A 21,271-nucleotide genomic window follows, 5' to 3' on the forward strand; every position below is an offset into this window, starting at 1 on the left:
TGACGGTGGCCTGCACAACAAAAAGAGAGAAGTTAATCCACTTAGCCAACAAATCCCGTCCTCCTGAAAGCACAGAGGATTGGGCTGGGGCAAAACTGAGCTCTGACAGTTCCCCTTCCAATGCAGTAAATTACAACAAAAGTGCTGTATAAATAGAAGAGTTGAAAGGTGGAAAGAAAACTGGGTTCTGATGAAAGAAAACAAACAAGAATAGGGAGGATGAAATGCCTAAATCTAGACAAAGGGTTTGCTGTAGAAATCCTTATAGAAGTGAAAAACTTGTTGGTAAACAGAGGAAGTTGATGCTACAAACAGATAATTTCACAGCTGAATCCTCCTCAGTTCTTTCCCTTAGTGTGTTCCAATAATTCATATAAAAGAGTGGTTGTTCACTACAGGAACTCCATCGCAATATGAACTAAACACAGTCAACTATGAACAGCTGCAGCAGTGATTTAGGCAGAGAAAAAAAAATAAATGGCAGTTTAGAAAAAATTCCTCCATGGAAGGTAACTCATGACTAAAAAAGCCTCCCACTTTGGAAAAGAGTGATCCTTAGCAGCTTCTGAGGTGATGCTCTTGCACTGTTCCTCTTCTGTCATAGCTCTGCTGAAATATATTGTAGTCCCAAGCAGAGATTATCTGAGATTCTGTTGCCAACCTGTCTATACACTTATTGTCAGATGACAAATGCTGGCAAGTCTTCAGCTCTTCTCATGTGGTTGCTGAAAATATTTTCCATAGTCTCTGTTAGGTTGTATAGTACAGTGCTCCATGCCCCAGAACGCAGTGAGGTTGGAAACCTAACCCTGCAGGCATTCTCACAGGCACCTGTACAGTGCAAGTATGAATGTACATATGTATACATACATCTGGCCACATGGGACAAGTACACCACATGCTCACGCAAACACAATCAGCACCAGCAATCCCATAATGTCTGATCCTAAAGGGATTTTTCCCTGCATCTCATTGGGTCCAATATCCCTTCGTATGCAAGATGCTGCAGAGATGGGTCAAGGGGCGAGAGTTTAAAACTAAAAGAGGAGAGATTTAGGCTAGATATTAGGGGGAATTCTTTTCTTAGAGAGCAATGATGCCCTGGCACAGCTGCCCAGAGAAACTGTGGTGCCCCATCATTGGAAGTACTCAAGGCTGTGTTGGATGGGGCTCTGGGCAGCCTGAGCTGGTGGGGGGCAGCCCTGCCCATAACAGGGGTTGGGCTGGGTGAGCTTTGAGGTCTCTTCTAGGCCAAACCAGTTTCTGTCAGATCTGAAAGATAACAAATGTAGGCTCCCAAGAGCATGGCATGGAAAACACCATACAGCACCACTAAAGATCTTTAATCAGCTGCTTCCCTCCAGCACTGGTCATTTGCTTCTTGGGGTCTTCTTTAGTCTATCATCCGTTTTAGGAAGGAATTTCTGCTTATTGTCTTTTCCTGACCCATACAGCCCCTGTCTGAAACGGGCAAAACATCTGCAAGAACTAAGAAATTTGTTGCAAAAAAAAAGAGTTTAAAAATTACTGGGAGAATTACATCCAAACAGCATGTTTGTATGTTGCTTTAGAAACATTTCACTGCAGTAAATGACACTATTTAACTCTCTTTCTAAAAAAAAAAAAAAAAAAAAAAAAAAAAAAAAAAAAAAAGCATAAAAGGTTAAAAGGATTAAACAGTCCCAAAATGACGTTGAAAAGATCTCCTTTTAGTACAAAAAAGAAAAGTAGTTGTTTCACAAAAGAATCCTTATATATATATATACATATATTTTGTCTCAGCATTGTGCAAGTGCTTTTCCATTCTCTTAGTTCAACTGCTGTTATGAAAAATCTAATATTCGCCTCTCTCTTCCATAGCACAAATTCAAAGCAGGAGTACCTCTGTCTTCCCAGAAAATACTGCAGTCTTCCTTAAAAAGAATTTTTGAAGCTGAGTTGTCACGAGCATGAAATCAATAAAAAATAGGCATTGAGGAAGGTGACTTAGGACAGCTGTGAGATGTATAAAGGGTGATTTCCCTACTCCATGAGAACAGCAAAATTGGTTTAAATTTATTTCAGTTGCAAACACTCGCAGTCATGAATCCAGATGTCTGTAATCTTCCAGAAAAGGAGATGGAAATCCTCCTTTAGCAACAGAGAGGCAGGACTTCTTGGAGATGTATGTGCAGCCCAGTCTGTTGTGCTCAACTGTAGATCATAATGGAGAAGGGTGGGGAGAGAAGCAGCCAGGAGCAAATCATGAGAGTTGCAGCACAAACCCTCTGTCACATCCAGTGCCAGAATTAGCCATTTTAATAGATAACAAAGGTCAAGGCATGCATCCTAACGGAATTACCTTCCCACAACCAGCACAAGAGGTACTGCAAGTCAAAACATAAGGACATTAGTAGAAAGTAGAGGGAAAGCATTAGTGCCACTGTGTTAGGTACGTCCTTACCGCTAGGTTATTTGTGATAATTCTGTCTGAATACACAGATATAAGAGAAAATTACAGGTTTTGGGGAGTCCTGATAAACAAAAAGCTGAATATGTGCCAGCAGTATGCACTTGCAGCCCAGAAGGCCACAGAATTCTGGAGTTCAGCAAAATAGGGGCAACTAGCAGGGAGAGGGGGGAGATTGTGGTAGGACATGGAGGAAGGTTTTCAAACTAAAAGAGAGAAAATTTAGGTTAGATGTTAGAAGGAAATTCTTTCCCCAGAGGGCAGTGAGGCGCTGGCCCAGCTGCCCAGAGAAGCTGTGGTGCCCCATCCCTGGAGGCGCTCAAGGCCAGATTGGATGGGGCCCTGGGCAGCCTGAGCTGGTGGGGGGCAGCCCTGCCCACAGCAGGAGTTGGGGTGGGTGAGCTTGATTCTACACCTCCATGATTCTAAATCAACCCCCTCTCCCACTCCCCCACTTACTGTCAGCTGCAGAAGGAGGTTTAATTTATATACATAAAGAGCTTCCACTCAGACATCATATCCTCACTGTAATTCCAAATAAATAACATCTAAAACTGCAGCTAACAAGACTTTATGTTAAAAGCATGATGAGTAATCCATCACTTCACCTGTCTTCCCAAATTATGCATGTTTAGCCAAATAAAGTATTAATGCTCTACATTTTACATACAGCACTGCTGGATAAAATAATCCACTGTGACAAATATTTCCAGAGGGAGGAAACAAAAAAAGAGACATGTAAACTGTTAAGAAGGCTGATGTAATGCACAAGAAGTTCTCAGAGATTTCCCAGGCAGAAGGCTGAGCTTTCTGAACACCTTGCTCATATTTTCTGGAAGCATTCATGAATTGCTTGAATTACTGAGTTACATTACTGTGCATCTGTGGCAAAGAATGGCAGGTAGGGCCTCTGAAGTGTCCTCTGTACCTTTTCCTATTACAACTGGTTTCACACTGCACTGAAAGAAGTGGCTAGAGATAGAGGAGATGAACACGGATAGAGAGAGCTGGAAATTGTGCTCCCACGAGAAGTATGGTGTGGAGCTGAAATAAGCTGGCTCGTGTAACTGTGGCTTCACACAAAAACAGCCTGAGAATAAGCAGAACAACTGATTCAGAACAGACCAGCAGCAAGCACATTAAAAAAGCAATGCCAGCTTGTGAAATACAACCAGAATAGCACTGAACGTTGTGACACAGTCAGGGAAACAGGCTCATTACCTAACGCATATGTTTGGAAACTGTTTCAGTGGGAGATTTTCTGGTGATAGGTACAGTTTGTTTCTCCGACTCATTTAACTAGGTATTTTCACTGATAAAGAAGACACATAAACCAGTTGGAGCAAAATGGTGACACATGAGGCTGAAACTGTCACCAGACCCATGAGCTCCTCCTGAAGTACTGAATGTGACAGTCTGGTTGCCCACTGAGGACTCAAGAAGGATTATTTTTTTTAATGCTTAGACAATGTCTTGCACTTCTGTCACCTTGTATTTACATACGAAATCTTAAAGCCCACGAGAAACTATTTACAAGTGCCTGACAGCAAGGTACCAAGGGGAAGAGGGGGCTTGCTGAGGCTCCTTGGGCAGGCTGTGCTTTTGCAAGTCTGCCTTGGTCCTGGTTATGCCTTTTGCTTCCTGCCATGATGTAAGAAGAGTCCAAGCTCCACTGATTTTCCTCCAATGGTACCATCCATCCATGTCCTGTCAGTAAACTCTGTCACTGTCTTGCTAAGGATCCTGCAGGCAGTGCCTTAGAGTGTGATAGGATTTCAGCATCCTGCAACAAGTAGTACTGCTGTTCAGCGACAGGCTGGAAAGCCTACTGCTTTTCATTTGTTGCTCCCTACCTTTTGTACTAGAGGAACAGTATCTTTGGGGCAGATATTAGAGACTCCATTCCCCTTCTCCAGACAGCTTATAAATATACACTTATCAAAACTCAGTTGGCCCCCTGCCTTCCAGTCCAGAGAACCCCCACTGGGCTCACATTGGACGGCCATCCCCACAAAGCAGAAGTGACAGCTGTCCCTGAGGAGCAGGGTCATGGAGCGAGGTGTTGTGCCCTGCTCTCCTCTGCCTTGTGCACTCAGGAGCTAGTGCAGGCACCTGGAGATACCTGACGTGTTGCCAGAAGATGTCAGTAGGTAGTAACCAGGTCTTTGCCCATGGGCTTCATGTTTCAATGGGCAGTGATGGTGGCAGCCATTTCCCAGCCAGCCCTTTCCAAAACTTCAGCCTTTTTCAGACATGTTTGTTTTGACTGCTCCAAAGTTTCCTCTCCCTTTAATAGATGGAAAATACGTTAACCAGCACAAACAGGGAGCGCATACCATCAGTTGGAGGGACAAAACAGATGGCACATGAGTCACTCCCATTTGCGAAGTCAGTGATGAAAAGCATTCTTTCTTTAGCATCCCACTGGATTCTTTTTTCAGAGGGCAACTGAAGAGCTTCCCTGGGTTCTGACAACATTCCAGGTGAGAAAAGCATCCACTCTCAAATCCTTTATTTGTACATCAAAAGTGGCTCAGGAGAGGGCTCAGGGCTGTGGCAAGCCCCACATAAAAGGGCTGCTTAGCAATCTCTAGATCCCAAAGAATGATGGGTGGGAGCTGAATGATGCCTCAAAGACTCCGACTGCCATGCTCTTCCCCTTGGCCAAGTGCTCTCAGTACTCCTTTGGTATATTAAGCTTCCTTGTCAGCTTTTCCACCTGCTTTGCTATTTGCTTTTACTTCCCTGTGCCTTGCAGCACTAGGCATGTTCTGCTTTCTTTCTTTTTTTTTTTCCTTTTTTTTTTTCCCCTCCTACCATCCCTCGTTGGGTAATGGATTTTTTATGCTAATCCACATCACTGAAATATCATGAATGGCACAAGTAGGAGTAGAAAGCATTGGTTATATTCTTTCCAGGAAAGATCCTCGGCCTATTGAAAATAATGATTATTTACACTGTATAAATTGGATTTCTGCCACGAACAATATTAGAAAGAAAAGGCAGTGAGCAGTATTGCTCTGCTGCTGAGTGTTCATTGTGTTAAAACAAAAATAAACATAATATCAGATAGCTACCACCTGGAAACTACATTATGTATTTGGGTGACAATACAGTCCCAATCTGCAAGCACATTTGCACATGATTACTTTTACACATTGCAAGAAATTTCCTTGGAATTCAGTGAGTATAGCATTAATAGCTTTTACTCATGTTTGCAGATGACAGTCTTGGCTGATGGGAATAAGCACAAGGTAATTATTATGAAAAAATGAGCTCAGTTAATTTTCTCATATAATTTGGGGGGGGGGGGGTAGTTGTAAGCAAAGACATTCATTCAATTGTTATTTTTAATTCGGCTGTCCAAATTTTGCATTCTCTAGATAACAAAAGAACTTTCAGTTCACATCTAGCAGGGATTCGCTATTTCCAAAGCAACAAAATAACAACAACAACAACAACAACAAATCAGAACAATCAAAAAACAATCCAAAAAATGAAAATCTGGATCTCAAAGCAAAATTGCAGTTATTGCAAACCAAAGTATTTCACAGTGATTTTCAAACGTGATGCCTGCCAAAGTCCAGACATACACAGAGAGACTTTCTGATTTTGTTCTTCTTTCCTTTTCACACTGACACAGTAAAACAGATAATATCCAAATTGTTTTCATTGAATTGCCTTCAATGACGTTGAAATTCCCTCATCATCGAGAAGGAAAAATGAAACAATCCCTCCTTTGTGTCACTTCTTAAGCACTGGAAAAGTTTGTCAAAGTTTCAATAGCAACCAGCAGGAGAAACACTCAAAAAATGTTTTATAAAACCAAAAAATACTAAAGCTGCCTGTGTGGGCGGGGGTGCCTGCTCAGCTCTGCTTTTACAGTCCCCAGTTGCAAACCAATATCTGACACTGTTAAAATGTCAAAGCAATCGGCATTTGCTGGTTTTAAAGTTTACAAAAACTTCTTCAGGATAGCTGTGTAGAGTAAGACAGGGCAACATTCAGGCAAATTCTGACTTTGGGAATTGTGATTCTTTGCATTAAAGCATCAATAATAAAGAGAATCAGAAAAATAAATTAATTAATAAATAAAGATAAAAAATAAACGGGGCTTCCAGAATGTTCCAAGCAGCTTTAATAAAGAAAAATGCCTTTACCTTTACCTGAATTTCATAACTGCAAATACCCATCAAATTGCACAAGCTGCACAATTTGTCTTATACTGACTGCAAGTGGGAGAACATTACTGACTCAAGCAGCTCCCAGTGGAGGAGGTTTGGGATGGAGAAATACATTCTTTTTAAAGAGAATGCTGATTCTGTGTGCCCCCATCTTTCCCCATCTCATGTGTGGGATTTTGCAGGGATCCTGATTTTCACACATTGTGCAAGCTCAGGCCGTTTGAATGTGTTTCATGTTCAGTCTTCCACCAGCATATTTCTTGGCATATGAAGTGTGGTGTATGGAAACCACACTGTACGTTTGTCACGCATGCATGCAGATACCACACATCAACAGAATGAAGACAAAATTCAGTATGTTGATAGAAGAAATAGTATAGATGTCATTTCAAAGATATTTTAAAAATATAAAAAAGAAAAATAAAACCCACACTATTTCTTTATTTCTAGTGATGCAGTCCCTCTCTTCATCTCCACAAAGCGGTATTTTCATGCCAACTTTGCTCTGGTAAATTGGCTTTGATCCTTGTCTGTGTTACCCTCTGGTGCACACAAATACAGTCGCTGGTTTCTATTGTGATCACAGTTCTCCACTGTGAGCGGAAGGGATTCATGGCCTCTGAGGCCTGGGCTGCTGCCAGGCCATGGATCTGTTGCCAGGAGCTTTGTAAGCGCTGTGTGGCCGCCTTACTGTCCTGCACTCACATCAGCAGGCTCAGGCTAGGCTCATCTCAGAACAGCACTACCACTGCAGGATCTGAGGAAGGTTTTTCCACGTGAAAATCCAGGGTGCAGGATAAAATTTTATCTGGATGGCTTATGCATCAGTAACTACCAGTGCAGCTGTACTCTAAGCCCACCAGAAGCCTCTGCGTAGCCCTGGTACACAAGACAACTTTAATATATTCGTTCCATTATATGCAACTAAGGGATTAACCTATGATTAAGACTGAACATATTGACATCAGCTATATGATCTTTTCCCTAGACCACAAGAAAAGATGCTTGACCACATGGTGAACATCTGCACTGCCTCTTTTGATGACTTTTCCTTCCAGATTCCTGAATGGGAAAAACTTGGTATTCGTATCATCACTTGCATTTCCTCCATATGACCTATGTATTAAGGAATCATGAGTTGCCACGTTACTCATTTTTTTCCACAGAGAATGATATTAGACAAGAAACCTTACCTCATCAGCAAGTATGAGAGGAATATTTGGACTCAGGCCATTGGCAGATACACCCTGGGACTAAGATACAGCTCAGCATGGTTGATTCATGAGCGCATTTTAATCAAGCTATCTCTGTGTTTTGCTTCCTCACTCTGTCTCATTCTGGTTGCCCTAAATCACCATACTTAGCCCATGACTGGAGGACCTTTCAGCCCACATCTGCATAGCATCTTTTGGTTTCCAAGTTCCTCCCATGGTTCTGAGACAGCATTTTCTTGAAAAGAAACTCTGGTTATGGACACCACCCTACTTTCCTGCTGACATCCCCTCTTGGATGTGTTTCACGTGGCCCCATGATAACAGCTAGGCTTGTCCATACACAAATCCCCTGTTCATCCTCAATAGTGAGGTCAGAGAGGTTTGAACTTCACATAAATTTCAGATGCAAAAGATTCATTTATTATTTAACAAATGCCTCCCATTGATAGGCTAGTGCAGAATTCAGTTTACATATCCAGTTCTTGTATTAGCTTTACAGTTTACTTTCAGTGTGAAATCAGGATCCATACAAATATTTTAACTTTGGAAAAAGTGTTATTATCAGACTCTTCAGCTATGCAACGTTCTGCAATAGGGAACAGATCAAAGGATCACTGAACTCAAGGGTGAGACTATTACTGATTTAAGCCACCTGGTAAAAATATTTGCTTCAGTCCAAAGCTTGCATCCCACAGATTGCTATAAAATAATAAAAATGTACAGCCTACAGGAACACAATGAAATATAACAGCAAACTCAGGCTGTTGAATGAACAGTATAGCCAACAGTTCCCAGAATGCTTCGCTGATTAGTCAACACCAATGCAGAAAAGCTTCATGTGGATTATTTATGGTTCACATAAAGATCACATTATTATAACATTTTCCTATTCAATCAGAGATAATAAAAGACATACTCCAAATCAATATTTATTATTTTAGTTTTCCTTCCTCCCTGATGTTAAGCTTGACATCCTTCTCCTCCCCATTTATAGCATGCCATTGTTAACTGAACCCCTTCACAGCCTCTGAGATAAGTATCTGTAAGAGATCCATATATCACGATAGTAATAAACCAGTCCCTTGAGACACATTTAAACACAATTGAATAATGTCAAGCTCTGAAGACAAGTTGTTCCCCAAGGAGGAAAACTACTGAACCTTGATTTCCTGCTGTTCAACATGCCCAGCTTTCTTGTTCCACCCACAACAATCCCTCCTTCTTCCAATACCGTAAGTTCACCACATGTCCTCTAAGTCCTTTTATAGTATTCTTCATATCCTTGTAACATCTTGCCTTGCAGTACCTCCAGCAGACTTCACATCTTCCAGGCTTTCTGTTGATCCCACTTGTTTCTACTTCATGCCCATGCTGCCGTTTTACATCTTACCAGTGGTGCAGGAGACAACAAATACAAGGTCAAGGATGGAAATATACTTTGGAGAGTTGGTCAGCCAGAAGGTGTTAGATAGTTAGGGGCTGCCAAAAACAACACAGAGCACTAAGTTGTACAGACAAGTTATACAGACAGCCTCTGTCATTTTCTCACCTGACGGGCTTTGTTTAAAGTTCAAATGATAAATCAGGATTGCTAAAAACACTGCTTTTATGTATGCAGTTTCCTTGTTAAAAAAGAAGGAAAAGAATATAGAAATTATTTGGAGTATAGGAAAAGTCTAGGAATTAGACATTTAAGCCAAACAAGGCTGCAGTATGCACAGTTCCTGGTACAGCTCCTATAAACAAAGTTTAGCTGCCCAAATCTTACTGATTTATACTCTTTAGGCAAATATTGAACTAATATCGTGATTCATGTCTCTAGTCATTCTCCAAAGCAGCACTGTGTTCTTTCCACTGTGTTTTAGATCTGTGCAACAGAATGTTACAGCTTGATCCAAAACATGTTTTATGACTTGCTTCCTTTTCCTTTGGAGTAGTAGCAGAGGTTTTTGGCAAGCCTGACTCATTTTCAAAGGCTATCAGAACTAAAGGGTCAGCTTCTAATTTTTTATTTTTTTTTTCCTTAGAGAGAAGTTGGAGGGTGGGAGGAGAACTCATATTACATCCCTCTACGAGCCAGAAGTAGTGTCCTATAGGCATACTCTGGCCCTATCCTTTCTTTTGTAACAGAAGTTTCACCTTTGAGTTTTGACATTCAGAAGGAAAAAGTGGGAAGATGTCCTTAAAGTGACTTTGGTACCTATTGATCATTTTCCCTAGTTAACTCCATAATTTATATGCTAACAGCATGTTCAAGGCTGCAATTCATATGCCTGCTAGCTTCCAAGTGAGCACTGAAATTTTCCTGGGACACCTCTGCATGTAGCAGTGTCTCAAGGCTGACAAATCAGCCAGGGCACCAACTACAGTCAGGGCTCCTGGGTGCTGAAATGCAGACTGGTCTCACCTCCCAAATTCAGTACAGCAACCCAGCATGGAAAGCAATGGCTTTCTGTCACTCCAGGAGGGCCACAGCCTCTGAATTCCAGCATCTGATACACAGATAGATCTGCTTTAGCTTACTTTTTACTTTCACCTTGGCCAGAAGAGGTGTTGCTTATCAGTCAGCATGCCCACTGCATGGCCATTCACCTTCATAAGGAGGTTCCCCCATGCCTTCACACAGGATTATGTTTAAGGTTGCCCAGAGTTCATAATCCTACACTGTCATCATCCCATTTCAGCTTTTGGGCTGGGGGATATGTAGTGTGTGTGCATACTCATCAGCAAAATAAGGAATGGAGGGAGAAAAAAGACTGGACCAGATCAACGCTTGCCTGCTCTGCAGCTTTCCTCAGTAAATCTCAGTTATTCAGATAGAGACAATCCTTAGTTATTTGCATCTCCTAACATGGTATTAATGTATGGCACATCTTTGACTACTTATTTATTTATTTATTTATTTAATGAGCAAACTGCAAGCTGCATGCATTTGTCTGTCACATCCTTATTGTTAAGAAAATATGCTTACTTTACCAAGAAGAGAAACAGAGGAAACTGCACTTTAATTGACAATGCATTTGAACAGTGAGCCTCCCCCAGTGCCCTACAAGGAGTTTTTAAGTAATTTTTCAAGTAACTGAAAATCCTATAAATTTCTTTCTTTACCTTTCAATGCAAATAAATCCAAGTCTCATGCTCCGCAAGAACAAAATGTGAGAACACATATTGTGCAGACACATTGTACAATACTGCTAACATCTGTTGCTGTAATAAAAGAGAACAGCATTTTAAGCAATAATAGAAATTAGAAGAAAATGTTGGAAATGTGATTCTTCATTGGTTTTATTGTAACAGGCAACCTTCCATAACACACCTGAGACATAAAAGGCCATTCCTTATCTTTCGGTACTGAAGTTCTGGCATTCTGAGCTCAGCAACAATCCTTATCTTCATAGATTTCATAGAATTTCACTATCCTTTATCGTTATGTGTTTTAGAAATAGATTAAATTACTATCACAGAAGTACGCCTTTTTCCTTTTTTTTTAGCAATGATACAGCACTGCCTCACAGCTAGATAGTATGTGTTGCTGATGCAGGCCAGTTTATTCCTTTATATCAGATTTGAGGAAAAAAACACATTATCTACTGCATGAATAGGTTGGTTAGGTTTGTCAGAATAAAACAACAGCATTTGGATTAACAGCTAAAAAGATGTAGAGTCCTCAGAGGCGTTTGGTTAAAACTGATGGTGGATATTTTCCTGAATTGGGATCAGATTAGAATTTGCACTATTACCCATTAGTTGTCACTTAAAATGCACGTCAATATGCCCTTAAAGCAAATTTGCAGTCTGAATTTCTCATTCAGTCTAAATCTGATATGTTCAGTCACTGTTTATGGAATACACTGCCCCATTGGTCTGAATTACAAATAGCAGTTATAAAAATCTTTGTCCTGAGGAATTTACAGTCTACCAAAGGAGTACTCTTACAAATGATGAAATAATGCAACAACAATTTTTCCTATTAATTGCATTTTGCCAACAAAATATCACCACATTTCTATGGGAACTTTCTAAATTATCATCACTACCATTCAAAAATAATGAAAATAAAACAAACAAAACAAACCGTCTGATAATCAAAGACCATCATTAGCCCAGAAAGGTGAATCTGGCAGAGTCAGTCGGCTCTGCCTGGATTTATGCTGACTCAGTTTAGATGCCCCATTTTTCAGTTACCAAGGGATAATAGACTCTTCATTGAAAACATTCTCACATTCTCCCACCTGGGAGTTCTAAATGAATTCATACACAGTTTGTACTTATATATATCAGCCAATGTACATTATTCAACAAGAGCGAAAAGCAATTTTCCAATGTCTGAGATTTAAGAAGACTTAACGTGTCAATTTTTCTAACTCAGTGCTTTATAATACAATCCCACTGCTGTATAAATCACTGATAAATAATAATCTCCTTGACAGTATCTTCACCTTCTATTAACCAAAATGTTCTTAACTTTAAATTGCAAAATTAGATAAAGAACTAATAAACTCTGTCTTTAATTACATGCACTGTTCATCACTATTATTCAATGAAAACAACAGGATTCAACCTATAGGCTGACTGTTAGAGAATTTTTACCAACCTCTATACTGCACAATTTCAATGGGAAAGAGAAGCAGATTAAGATCTAAAGATAAAGTTTATATTTAAAAGAAAATCTGGATACAGCAACAACCTTATTAGGCTAATAATTTGGAAAACGAGTTACTATTTAGAAGTGTAAATTGGTGGTAAATATATTTTTATACTACTACTGTTTACAGTTCCATTAGTGTTTGTAACTCTGCATTTATTTCACATTTGCTAATTATATATAGTGTGGGTATATTTGCAACAAATTGTGCTAAAAATATCATGTGCCAACCTAGCAAAAGTAAGGCAAATAACACAGCTCCAACAACGAAAGTGCACAGTAAGTCTCTCAAATAGGCCTCTCATGAAAAAGCAATGGGTAGTGTTTTTATGCCTCCTAAAAGACCAGCAAATTCTTTGATTACAGAGATGACAGAATATTTATTCACAACTTAAGAGTGAGAATCATCAGCCACCATCACTGTCTTAGAGGACAAATTATAACAATGCTTTCTGATGGTCATTTTCCCTATCAATTTCATCTAAGTGATGGTCCACTAGCAGTGATAATAAGCCAAATGGCAGTACTCTTTCATTTGGCAGTTTTGGGTTCTTTTTCAGTAATAAAATGTATAGTTCCGAAGAAAATTTCAGCATATGTAGGAAAGTATCACATAAAATCACTACTTACTTATATACATCAAAGAAATTTCTTTTGATTCCTACTCATTATTTTTTCCTTCTTCACCAGTGAAATTATTCTGAGTTCAATCTTGCTCTTCATAATTCATCCTTCAATTTGTGTTTTCAGCTTTGTAGTTTTTGCATTTTTTTCATCTTGGGTTATTATTAAGTGAGTCCCTGCTTTGGAAGAAAAAAGCACAACAGTATTTGATGAGAGCCATGGTGACTGTGGATGCCTATACTCTTTGACTCTATTCTGTTTGGCATATTTTATCCAGCCAGTCAATGTTCAGATCAGGCACAATAGAACACCCATTGCCAGAATTATTTCCAAACTCATTTGAAAGAGTACTCTTTCAAATACTCTTTGAAAGAGTAGAGAAGAGGAGGCTCAGGGGAGACCTCACTGCACTCTACAACTTCCTGAAGGGAGGCTGTGATGAGGAGGGGCTTGGCCTCTTCTGCCAAGCAACAAACAGAACCTGAGGAAACGGCAGCAAATTGTACCAGAGTTGCTTTAGATTATACGTAAGGAAAACTTTTTCTCTCAGAGAGTGGTCAGGCGCTGGAATGGCTGCCCAGGGAGGTGGTGGAGTCGCTGTCCCTGGCAGTGTGCAAAAGCCATCTGGATGAGGAGCTACGAGAGATGGTTTAGTGGCTGGTGGTAGCAATGGTGATGGGAGGGTGGTTGGACCAGATGATCCTGTAGGTCCTTTCCTACCTTGTCATTCTATGATTCTAAAATTCTGTAATATTGGAGTACTCCCGCAAAAACTTTCTATGGCAGAAGTTAATCAGAATCCATTTCATCTCATTTGTCACAACAAAATTGCTATCAGTGGTAGCTGGTATCTCTTGCAAATTCAGGGGTTGACTCAAGAATTCCTACAATTTTTGAAAGTTACAATGAAAGCTGCCATGTTTGCCCAAGCTTAGCAAAATTCTGCTAAAATTCTGTTACCTTTGCAAGTGTTTGAAGTTCCCAGAATTCCTCTGCCTTAAAAAGCAGTAGTATTATTGCTCCCATAGAATACAGACAGTCCATGTTTTGTACATGGAAGTTTCAAGGAAATATATACTTTATTGTTCTAAGTGAATCTTTCTATGGTCTACATTCCAGTTTTCCAGTACACTGGTAAGAACTCAGATGGACTCAGGAAAGATCACTGTTTTTCAGTGTAATTATGGCTGCTTTTAGCCATAATTTGAGGACTGGAGGACAAGCAAAATAATATTTGCATCTGCCTCCTCATTACACAGTTTCAGAACCTGAACTCTTTACTTGCAGTGATCGCTGGTTAGCTTCAAGTGCCCACGCTCCAGAGAATTATGTCATATCATTTGTCCTCATACTACATCTTCGACTAAGAACTGGAGGGGAGACTCATTTAATTTTTCTCCACTTGTGTGCCTTGCAAACAGTATCTACAATGAAAACTGTATGCTTAAATGGGTGTGCTACTGCATTTCTCACAAGTTCCAGTGCTTCTGGCATTAGACATTTTTCAGATGGCTTTAGCAGCCAGCTGTCTAGTTGGTAGATATGTCTTGCACAGCAATTTATCCTACAAAGTTCAGATAATCATGATAATGGAGGAATTTAAATATCACGTCCAGTTTTCTCTGTACAACTAATTTCAATATGAAGTCAATGCCAGAAATATAGGAAACACAAAATGCACTTTGTTTTCATTTTCAGCACCTTTTAGATGTCTGAGTTATGCTTTAAATGAATACGTGACATAAAAACAAGTGATTGTAAAGGACTTAGCAAAAATTATCTTGGCAGATGTTATAAAAAACATTACTGACACATTTAAGCATCTCATCCAAGTGGGCAACATCTTTAGTGCTTCATCTCTAACTTTATCAGGCTTGACAACACAGGTATTATGCTATCCCTTCATTAGTCGTTGGATAGAGCCTCAAGCTACCATGCCAAATTCTACACATATTCCTCACGAACATGCCTCTTGGAAACATTTTCCAATAGTAAACAGAAGATTGCAACTGTCTTTGAAGTTACTAACCTAGGAATGTTTCCATGTAGCCTGTGCATTCATGCATGTATATGTTGAATCAAAAACATTTACATTGGCAGCTCCGATATTTCCAATTATTGGCAGCTAATGTTCCTGTCTACTGCAGGGGAAACAGCAGAGGGCAGGTAGTTTGCACAGCAGTTGCTTCTCAAAACGTCTTTCCAAACTAGTAAGCCTTGTACTGCTGGATTGCTTTTGATAATGATAGTAAAGACATGTACATGTCAAGTGCTGTGTGTACTGCAGTGCACTGTATGAACTGCATTCCCAGTATGCTCTGCCAGACTATAATGTGAGAAGATCCATCCTATCCCTAACCCAGTACCTCTGATGATGTATTCATTGTTTATATCTCACTGCAATAAATCGTGGTTTCTCTGGATGCAGTTTGAAGTTTTCTAGATATAGTCTCACCAATGTCAACAGAACAATAGATCCATTTGAACAACATAAGGTGTCTCCTAAAGCCTATCAGCATTACCCACACCCAATGTCTAGTGCACTGAAAGAATATTGAGTAGCAACACATTTTATCTGGAAGTTGATGTGTATGGGAAACTGTTGATCACAGCCTGAACCTCTGATTAACCACCTGAGGCAAGCAATGAGTCAGCTGTGGGAGCACAGGTGAAGGTAATTCAGATGTGCTACCAGAAGGGGTGGAGCTTGGCTCCACCTCTCCCAAATCTCATTTAAGGGCTGACTACCACTAAAAGCAAGATCTCTTTCTCTGGAGATTTCTCCTGTGTGGAGTTTATGGTGAGCCTTTGATATTGGTGAGCATTTCCCATTTATCACTGATTAGCTTTCTATCATGATAATCTTTCATACAAAACATTTGTTTCAACCTCTGTACACCTGTCAACTGTACATGATGGTAGGTTCTAACTTAAGGGTTGTATCTGACTCCCAATTTACTAAATGACAAATGATGTTCCAGCTTGTCTAGTATTTACATGCTATTCATATTCCTCTTAAGTCTCATAAAGGAACTTCCTAAAAATAAAAAAATAAAAATAGCAGTAAAACATGCTTCAGGCGATTATCTTTTCTACTTGTGACTATATAAACTGTTGAAGATAGACAGAAGAAAGTTCAGTTGTTACAAACATAAAGCAAGGAGGGCTGATGAGGGGCAGAGAGACAGTGTAATGTGGAAGAACCTCAATAGCCCAACCACTGCAAATGTAGTACCTGGACCTGGCTGCCACAAGGGCTATGAGCAGAGGACTTTCCAGGCACAGTCCAGGTGCTAGAAGAGTCGACAGGATCTTGGTGCTAGCACCAATTGTCCTTGCAGACAGAGCAGGGTGCATGGGCATTATCTAAGTGTATGTGAGAGTGAGTGCAGTAGCTGGAGTCAGACTGTGGGCAGTGTTTGTGTGTTTGGGATGGCAGCAGCTGGAGATACCAATATGTACATGTATTTGGATTGGTGTATGTACTAGTGCATATTCATCTAGGGAACACCAGTCCCGAGTCAGTGTATGTATGTTTAATTCACTAGCGAATGTCAAATGACATCTGTTGATAAATAGAATATGGGGTCTGGAAAGCAGCTAGGAAGGAGACCTAAACAGGTCAGAAGCTGGATGCCAGAGAGAGGGCTTTGAGATCCAGGTACTGAAATGACCATGGGTATGGATAAGCTCTCAGACCAATATGTGCATGTATACCTAAGAGGGGGGCTGAGTGCCAGCAATTGGATTAGAGCAGCACATCCATCTCTGCAACCATAGGAACACCTTGCTCCCCAGGTTAGCAGCTGGAAAGAAATCAATGGCAGAGAGGCAGAGGCTGGGCAGAGAACAGGATGCTGCAGTGAGTTCACATCCACCCATTCCCAGTCATCAGGCTGGAGCACAGCACCCAGCAGTGCAAGGCCAAGGAGGCTGCAGGGAGGTGAGTCAGCAGGCCTGCATGCATGGGGTTGTCCAGGTCACAGGGAGCAACAACCTCAGCCTGTGTAAGTCTTCTTGTTCCAGTTATACTGCATTCTCAGATTTGCATGTATGCATAGCCCAGACTCTGGTGTTGAGTTCTTAATAAAATAGACTTTCACAGGTGATAGCAAAGGTGCAGATAGCCTAAGTGTTCAAGTGCAGCTGAGGTAAGAAGCTGCCACAAGGAGTCAGAAAGCACAAGTCTAGGCATTAAAAAAATCTTTAAACTGTACAAATATAATAAAGGATGTTAGGCTTTGAACTTCCAATTACAAGCGCTCAGGAGACAACGGTGCTGTGCAAGGAACATGCGATTTGTAATTGATTTGATTTATTAGCTTCTTTTGCTTCTCTATGAATATCTACAAACCTGCTGCAACTGTTCCATGCATATTTTTTTTATTATTATTCAAATGAGTTTGATTAACACTGTTCCAAATTTTTGACAAAGTGAATTGATCATAAACAATCAAAATCCGAGTTGTGCCACTTAGCTGCAATTTGTTGGGGAATAATAAATCGTTTAACAGACCAGCAAAGCACTTAGATGTAGAGGTTGATTTCTACATCTATTTATCTTTGCAGCTTGGAAATTGACTCTCACCCAATATTCACTCCAGCCTAACCGTTGTTTGCATAGGCACAGCACGCAGACTAGTACTGAAATTTGTAAGCGTGTTTGCTCAGGCTGAATTCATTTAAAAACTCTGCCACTGCTTGTATACTTTTAATTGCATACTAAGAACTGGTAATGCAACCAACAGAACAAAATCCAAAGAGAGAAGTCAGGCAGGTCATAAAAATTACTCTCCTTGTTCTAGTTCCAATAGACTAGATCAGGGCTGGCCCTGAGGAGATAAAAATAAGAAAGAATAGAAAAAGAAAAACAGAAAAGCTGTTCTCATTTATCCAGCTTTCAAAGTCTCACCCAGTGAAACTTGTCTGCTTCACTCCCATTTTGTGCAGACCACTGCTGAGTAAGTAGAACCATTTTCTTCCTCCAGAAAATGAGAATACTCCCCTTGAAGAGCACTTGAAGGATGGCAGGGGGAAGTATTGCAGCAAAGCGAGATTTCTCTGAAACTCACTGCACTGTGTCTCTTTTTATTCCTGGAGACCTGCTGAGGAAGAGAAGAGCAGTTAGGCTCCTTCACATATAATGTTCCCCTTTTCTTCTGCCCTGTGTCAGAGGCTGAAAGGGGAATTTCTTTTCCCTAAGGGTTCCTTAGGGTACCTGCTTCTTGTTGTCAGGAGCTCTGTGTTGTATGGGGTCAGGTTGGGTGGAGGATTTGTGTCCTAACATCTCAAAAGCAAAGAGAGACAGGTCTCCAGGTCTCCTCTCTGCCTTGGGGTAGAGAGATAAATGGTCACTTACATCCAAATACAAAACTTCCTCTTTGAATTAGCTTTTTCCAGTCCCAGCTTATCTCCCCAAAACGGTCTTCACTTTTAAAATCAATTTCTACCCAATCAGACAGCTAAAATAGCTTCCTACAGTAGGTGTCTCTAGTCAGTGACTGATTTGCATTAAGAAAGATATGACAGCCAAGTGTGAGCAGGGAAGAATGATAGTTTAATTTTAGAAAAACTCCACATTCATCTGAGAAATGATTACTAAGCACTGTGTATATTCATACATAAATTATTTCTAAAAATGTGCACAGATATTGAAATGCTAAATATTTTCTTGCAGCAGGAGCAGGAAAGCTCTGATCAGACACCCTACATGGCTTAGGAAATCCTGGGGCAGTGGCCTTGCGTGGGAGGGGAGCAGCCATTGAGAGGAGGTTCCTTCACTCAGGATGCCTAGACATGGCCCTGGCCTCTCGTTTGGGAACAGCAAGCTGGAGTGATTATAGAAATAAATATTCATACTCCCAAGCAGGCAGACTGTAACTTCTGCAGAGCCAAGAACAGCTTCAGGGAGCACTGCATGGCCATCACAGGGATGTGCCAGAGCGCCAGGTGCCAGCTCCTGAAATATGTCCCACAGCTTGTCAGCAGAGCTCTGTCATCTCTATCCAGAAAACGACTAATAGTGGGTTAAGGTTGACACTGACAAATCACCATTTGCTGAAGTAAGGGTTTGGATTCGTTGTTGAGTTTTGGCTTTATTTTCTACACGTATCTTTATTTTCCTAGGGAAAGTTCTTTTATCTATCCTTTCATAGTCCAAGATGGGAAAAAGGAATCTGAGATATCCACACCCTCAGAGGGCCAGTGTTCAAGCACAGGGCTTGTGTTCAGATGTGTCAAGGACCTGGCTGCACACTAAATTGGAAGCTCAGAGCCATGAATGAAAGGGGAAAACAGGTCCAGAGGTTAGCAAGGTGTGTAAAGAAGCAGAAAGATATTGAGGTCAAAGCAAGACCATTAGAGCATATATTTTCTTATCTATCTCATTTTTCTTTGTCAAGAGGAGAATATGCACATGCTGTTTGTCCCACCATAACAGTCTGGATGATCAAACATCAATTGCTGGCTTTTATTTGTTTTATATTAGCTAAATTTTACAGAAACTTCCCTCCACGTTGGGAATAGCTCCATACAGAACAGCTCAGATTTGACCAAAACATTAAAGGCAGTGTGAACTTGGATATATTCTTTGGATATATCCAATTCATAGGTCAGAAGATGTAAGCAATAGTTAAGATTATCATTTATGAAAAAGTTAATTTTATGGCCTTGAATATCTTACCATCTTACAGAGAGATCTGTCTCAAACAATCTAAACTTGTGTTATCTGACATTTTAATTAGCTCATCTCATTGCCTTGGAAACATCCTGTCTTCATGCATTATAAGTCCTGGAGCATTTGACACTCTAATGAACAAGACCATTTTAGAAAGACAGAAAACTTTCATCAGTGTTGACTTCATTGCTGTACACAGAACTCCACTATTTGACATATTCATTCTGCACATTGCCTAACTCCTCCCACATATAATAGGAAGCTCCATCCATCCTGACTTTGTTCTGAGGTAGACAGTTATTGTATAAGCAAATTACATCACAAGCAGGGATCTTTTTAGGGACTTCGCTTCTTAGGAGATAATATAGGACACCAAATGGTTTTTCCAGGGTGCTCCTACGAACACCAACTGAATGACCACAAGTACCTTCACATGAGTTTCTCAGTGGGTTTTATATCCAAAAATAAAGCAATTTTTTCATGTACAGACTGGTCCAAAGCCTGAAAGACAGTGATAATCTTAGCAGACTTTAAGGAGAGGAGATATCTCCAACTCTGTGAGCGCCTACTAATCTTCACCCTTCAGTGAAGACCCCTTCACAATCTTAGAAAGAGCTTGGGAAAAGCAGAATGCCAAAAAAGCTGCCTTTTTTGTTGTTGATTCTGTTGTTTGTTTTTTTTTAGTTAATTGACAATATTTTCAATGACTACTCGTTTTCATAGCAGAGATACCAACCCTTGTTGCACACTACTGATGTGTTACTGAAAAGTCAGTTGTTATTGTGTACTGACCTGGACCAAACTCCGGAGCAACGTGCTTCCATGATCTCAGTATGAAACGAGTATGCCAGCCATCCCTTTGCAAACATAGCACTGTCGCTGTTAGGGATTTCTTTGTCTGATGAAAGTAATTTAGCTAGCCCATTAGAAATTATACCATTGTAGTATGACACTGAACCATTTTGGTGCCCTCAGCAGTGCTTTGAAACTATGCAGATCTCAAGCATTTTCCACTCAGGAAAATAAAATAATTTGTTTTATTCTGCCTCAGAGTAGGCAAATACTCTCAGTTTTAAGGAATATAATTTAAACAGCAATTACACACAGATGTGCTTGTACACACACACACACAGTGGGGTCAAAATACTATAACAAAACATTTCAATAATGAAAGGATTATGTTGGCTTATACTGAAAGCTGTATCTTTAATTTAGTAGTTACACATTCTGAACAATAAAGGAAAAAGATTATTAGAAATTTTATTCCTCACCTGAGCATACAGAAACAAGACAAGACTAGCCCAAGCCTAAGCCCCACCAATGAGTCTCACAGGACACCCGTACAAATCACAGTGTAGTCTGGTCAGCAAAGGTAGACCAGGACTCCTTAGCAATTGGTGGAGGTAGAGTCAGAGGGCATCTTCCTCAGCCCTAGCAGGACTGCCTGCAGCCATAAGAAGGACATTTCTAATGTCCATG

The 21,271-nt window shown here is 40.3% G+C and overlaps 2 long non-coding RNA genes across 3 annotated transcripts in view; one reads left to right on the forward strand and one right to left on the reverse strand.

Moving 5' to 3' along the window:
- Positions 1-4,822: 4,822 nt before the first annotated feature.
- Positions 4,823-21,271, forward strand: part of LOC146762619 (uncharacterized) — a 39,254-nt gene continuing 22,805 nt past the window's right edge. Inside the window, exon 1 of one of the 2 annotated variants that reach the window (XR_014939907.1) lies at positions 4,823-4,932. This is a non-coding gene — a long non-coding RNA (uncharacterized LOC146762619). The remainder of the gene's footprint in view (positions 4,933-21,271) is intronic. The other variant, XR_014939906.1, reaches the window with a different exon arrangement.
- On the reverse strand, positions 8,245-16,319 carry LOC146762620 (uncharacterized). The gene is made up of 3 exons (XR_014939914.1): positions 13,123-16,319; positions 10,956-11,054; positions 8,245-9,326 (listed from the first exon to the last, which is right to left on the reverse strand). It is a non-coding gene; the product is annotated as an uncharacterized LOC146762620 (long non-coding RNA).

This window comes from Coturnix japonica, chromosome 1 (assembly GCF_054131305.1).
Source record: "Coturnix japonica strain WE chromosome 1, WE-NBRP24, whole genome shotgun sequence".
Lineage (NCBI taxonomy): Eukaryota > Metazoa > Chordata > Aves > Galliformes > Phasianidae > Coturnix > Coturnix japonica.